Below are 5988 nucleotides of genomic sequence, written 5' to 3'. Positions count from 1 at the left end.
CATACACACACATATATTATACATACACACACATATATTATACATACACATATATATTATACATACACACATATATATTATACATACACACACATATATTATACATACACACACATATATTATACATACACATATATATTATACATACACACATATATATTATACATACACACACATTATACATACACACACATATATTATACATACACATATATATTATACATACACACATATATATTATACATACACACATATAGTATACATACACACATATAGTATACATACACACATATATATTATACATACACACATATATTATACATACACACATATATTATACATACACACATATATTATACATACACACATATATTATACATACACACATATATTATACATACACACATATAGTATACATACACACACATTATACATACACACACATATATTATACATACACATATATATTATACATACACACATATATATTATACATACACACATATAGTATACATACACACATATATATTATACATACACACATATATTATACATACACACATATATATTATACATACACACATATATATTATACATACACACATATATTATACATACACACATATAGTATACATACACACACATTATACATACACACACATATATTATACATACACATATATATTATACATACACACATATATATTATACATACACACACATTATACATACACACACATATATTATACATACACATATATATTATACATACACACATATATATTATACATACACACACATTATACATACACACACATTATACATACACACACATATATTATACATACACATATATATTATACATACACACATATATATTATACATACACACATATAGTATACATACACACATATATATTATACATACACACATATAGTATACATACACACATATATATTATACATACACATATATTATACATACACATATATAGTATACATACACACATATATTATACATACACACATATAGTATACATACACACACATTATACATACACACACATATATTATACATACACACATATAGTATACATACACACATATATATTATACATACACACATATAGTATACATACACACATATATTATACATACACATATATATTATACATACACACATATATATTATACATACACACACATTATACATACACACACATATATTATACATACACATATATATTATACATACACACATATATATTATACATACACACATATAGTATACATACACACATATATATTATACATACACACATATAGTATACATACACACATATAGTATACATACACACATATAGTATACATACACACATATATATTATACATACACATATATTATACATACACATATATAGTATACATACACACATATATTATACATACACACACATATATATTATACATACACACATATATATTATACATACACACATATATTATACATACACACATATATTATACATACACACATATATATTATACATACACACATATATATTATACATACACACATATATATTATACATACACACATATATATTATACATACACACATATATTATACACACACACATATATTATACATACACACATATATATTATACACACACACATATAGTATACATACACACATATATAGTATACATACACACATATATTATACATACACACACATATATATTATACATACACACATATATATTATACATACACACATATATTATAGATATATGGGTGTCAGTCACTACCTATTAACACAGCATAAAGTACGATACAACTGAGGCGGATATAAATTCTTAACTAAGTTCGCAGCCAGGTATAGATAGTCACTGTGAGGCAGCCGAGGGGTTAATACGTTGTACTCATATAACGCAGCATTATTTACTTCATGGGGGGACAGTAAGTGTCCCGCGCGCAGCCTGAGGTGACCCCCGCGTCACTTACCTAAGGGGGACAGCGCTGGCTCCAGTCTTGAAAACGCCTGGTGACTCCGTGTGAGCGCGCGGCAAGAAAAGGCGTAACCGCTAGAGGAAACTGGACAGTGCTGCACAAGTGGGAGCGGCGTGTGCACGAACGTGTAACGGGAGCGCGCAATACAGGGAGGAAAGTGCAGCAGAAGTCGCGCCGTTGTTTTTAGCACCAGTGCTGCTGCCCTGTAGCTCTTGTATTACTGTGCCGGTACCGGGTGCAGAAAACCCGCTCATACCCGCACTTGTGTAATACAGTTATAAGCAGGTGACTGTATAATTTAATAGAGAAACGCTGGCGAGTCTATTCATTTAGTACATTATATATTTATAAGGGTGCACGATTATCAATTGTTTTTTTCTCAGCTCTTGGTGACACCTCTGTTGACAAGTGCTTGCTAGTCCTGTCACCTTGGTGCAATTGGAATGTAATAATGGCCTAAGTACTCTTTTCTTCCAGAATGGTAATGTTTTCCAATCTTGTGAGCTAAAGGCTTGAACTGTTCTCCAATCAGATCTCTAGATTAAAAAAAAAAAAATGTGTGAGTGCCATATGGCTAGAGCACCGATTGGAGAACAGTTAAAACTATTAGCTAACAAAAAAAAAATACTTTTGAAGTGGGTTTCCAGAGCATTGGGGTATTATAATTTCATTGGTATATTAAAAAGTAAGTTATAGTATATTTTCATTAGAATGGATTAATTAAAGCCCTCCAGCTAAAATATTGTCTCCATTCTGGATCTGATTATGCAAATTGGAAACTTTACTATCACTTTAAATGAGGAACAATCCTCAGATGGTGAGAACATTCAATCATTTTAAAGTTAAATGTTTCTGAAAGGGCAGAAAAACTACAGCTCAACACACCCAGTGTTATGTAATCCCTTGTGACATGTTTTGTGATACTTTTATGTTTTACAAAATAGTTAACCAGAGCTCTAGAGTTGAGGTAGTCATTCTAGCGTAAATCGCATTTGCGCTCAAGCAATTGCGTTTACTTTCAAATCATAATACCAGCGGTAAGTCAGACGATATATATTTATAATGTTCAAAGCTGTATTGCAGGGCTTTGTTGTTTGAAAACAGATATTATTGCTTTGAATAAAAACATTGTTTATTTAATATGTGAGTTGTCCCTATCAGCCAATCAACAGCAGAGTCCCAAGACTCAATTGCACAAACTATGCACTTAGTGTAGGTTTTACATTAAATTTAAAGGGACACAACCCAATTTTTTCTTTTGTGATTCAGATAGAGCATGAAAGTTTAAGCAACTTTCTAATTTACTCCTATTATCAAACTTTCTTCATTCTCTTGGTATCTTTATTTGAAATGTAAGTTTAGATGTAGCAACAAGGTATTACAGGTATCAACAAGGTATTACAGGTAACAACAAGGTATTACAGGTAGTAACAAGGTATTACAGGTAGCAACAAGCAAGGTATTACAGGTAGCAACAAGGTATTACAGGTAGTAACAAGGTATTACAGGTAGTAACAAGGTATTACTGGTAGCAACAAGGTATTACAGGTAGTAACAAGGTATTACAGGTAGTAACAAGGTATTACAGGTAGTAACAAGGTATTACAGATAGTAACAAGGTATTACAGGTAGTAACAAGGTATTACAGATAGTAACAAGGTATTACAGGTAGTAACAAGGTTTTACAGGTAGTAACAAAGTATTACAGGTAGTAACAAGGTATTACAAGTAGTAACAAGGTTTTACAGGTAGTAACAAAGTATTACAGGTAGTAACAAGGTATTACAGGTAGTAACAAGGTATTACAGATAGTAACAAGGTATTACAGGTAGCAACAAGGTATTACAGGTAGTAACAAGGTATTACAAGTAGTAACAAGGTATTACAGGTAGTAACAAGGTATTACAGGTAGTAACAAGGTATTACAGGTAGCAACAAGGTATTACAGGTAGTAACAAGGTATTACAGGATAGTAACAAGGTATTACAGGATAGTAACAAGGTATTACAGGTAGCAACAAGGTATTACAGGATAGTAACAAGGTATTACAGGTAGTAACAAGGTATTACAGGTAGCAACAAGGTATTACAGGTAGTAACAAGGTATTACAGGATAGTAACAAGGTATTACAGGATAGTAACAAGGTATTACAGGTAGCAACAAGGTATTACAGGATAGTAACAAGGTTTTACAGGTAATAACAAGGAAATGATCTATGTTTCAACAAAGGAGACCAACAGGAAGTGGCACATTTGATAACAGAAGTAAACTAGAGCGCTCTGTCTAAATCATAACAGTTTAATTTTGGCTTTTCAAATAAACATAATCTTTTATTCAACAACTAAAGTAACCTCATGCACATGACTGCATTTTTATGTTGTATTGTTATTAAATTGTTTCATTAAAGGGACATAAAACCCACAATGTTTCTTTCTTTTCCAATGTACTTCTATTATCAAATGTTCTTTGTTTTCCTATTATCCTTTGTTGAAAAGCAGGAAGGTAAGTTCAGGAGCGTGCACGTGTCTGCAACACTATATGGCAGCAGTTTTGCAAAATGTTATACATTAGCAAGAGCACTAGATGGCAGCCCTATTTCCTGTCATATAGTGCCTCAGACACGCGCACGCTACCTATCTAGATATCTCTTCAACAAAAAATAACATGAGATCGAAGCAAATTTGATAATAGAAACAAATTGGAAACTTTTTTTAAATATATTGTCTATCTGAATCATGGAAGAAACAATTAGAGTTTCATGTCCCTTTAAATAAACTGGCCCAGCATCTATATACAGTTACACGATAATTATGTAGCATTTAATCCTTTGTTATGCTTTTATATTATTCTATAGATATTTTACATCTGATATTGTTCCTATCAGCAGTGCAGTCTCTCGTACACGGCTGCTGTAATTGTCATCATATCGGAAGCAGCGAGAGAAGAGATGAAGTGCCTTTAAAACACATGAGAGAGGGCTGCAGCATAAAATCAAGAGATTAGTAACATAAAAAATCTGGAAGCTTTAAAGTGAAGGTAAACTATCACGAATGAGTGCCCGGTTTTTAAAAATATTACTAAAAACAGGGGCACTTTCATTATTGAAAGTTTGCTTTTCACAGTTTTTGTTAAAATACTTACCTTTCCTTCTTGCATGCTGGAGCAGCGATTCCCCCGTCTGCAGCTCGTCTCTTCTTACGAGTCACAACAGCAATGAAGAATCCGGCTTCCTCCAATCACGACGTTGCCTCAGGCAATGATTCCCCTGGGGGGAAAGTCATGATTGGAGGATGCCATATTCATCATTGCTGACGTAAGAAGAGACGAGCGGAAATGTGAAATTTAGTACAGCAAATGAGATCTGCAGGAAACGCAAGAAAAACTAAAAACAAAACAGCGACATCTAGAAATGGCGTTTAGCAGTTGTGTTCTTCGAATGTTTATTTTTATTTCATACTTGCATTTTCGTGACTCTAAGTTACAGTAATAGTATCTTCTTAAAAGCGATTTATATGGGCAATCTTGTATTTGTGATCAGGATATAACCGTTCTGTCCTGTTTATTGGCAAACGAGATTAGTTGCACAGGTTTTCACTTTAAACACAAATCTCACAAATCCTGGTTTTAAAAAAACGCAATTTATAGTATCTACAACCTCATGTCACCGATTCCTATAGTAACATATATTCGGCAAAGACAAACCGTGTTCTATACAGAGAGATTTGGAACTGTTTGTGATATTTTAAACCTCATCACAATTTACGGTGCGAGAACTGTTAAATACTCATTAGTCTTTTTCTTCTAATGGAAATTAATATCTGCAGGGTTCATGATTTTAGATAAATATTTAGCCAAAATGGAAAATGAGATTTTCTTAATTAATTAAAAAAATACTTTTAACATATTAAAATGTTCAAAAACATCATTAATCAAATGTGGCCAATATACCCATATACAAATGATATTCAGATT

General features: G+C 32.1%; 1 protein-coding gene across 2 annotated transcripts in view; it reads right to left on the bottom strand.

Moving 5' to 3' along the window:
* LITAF (lipopolysaccharide induced TNF factor) overlaps nucleotides 1-2103 on the bottom strand; it is a 45722-nt gene extending 43619 nt beyond the window's left edge. The window contains exon 1 of one of the 2 annotated variants that reach the window (XM_053695228.1): nucleotides 2011-2103. The gene's annotated coding sequence lies outside the window, so the exon portion shown is untranslated. The remainder of the gene's footprint in view (nucleotides 1-2010) is intronic. The other variant, XM_053695227.1, reaches the window with a different exon arrangement.
* Nucleotides 2104-5988: the final 3885 nt, after the last annotated feature.

The sequence above is a fragment of the Bombina bombina genome, chromosome 11 (genome assembly GCF_027579735.1).
Source record: "Bombina bombina isolate aBomBom1 chromosome 11, aBomBom1.pri, whole genome shotgun sequence".
NCBI lineage: Eukaryota > Metazoa > Chordata > Amphibia > Anura > Bombinatoridae > Bombina > Bombina bombina.
The sequence above is the reverse complement of the archived record's forward strand: the minus strand, read 5'-3'. Positions and strand labels throughout refer to the sequence as shown.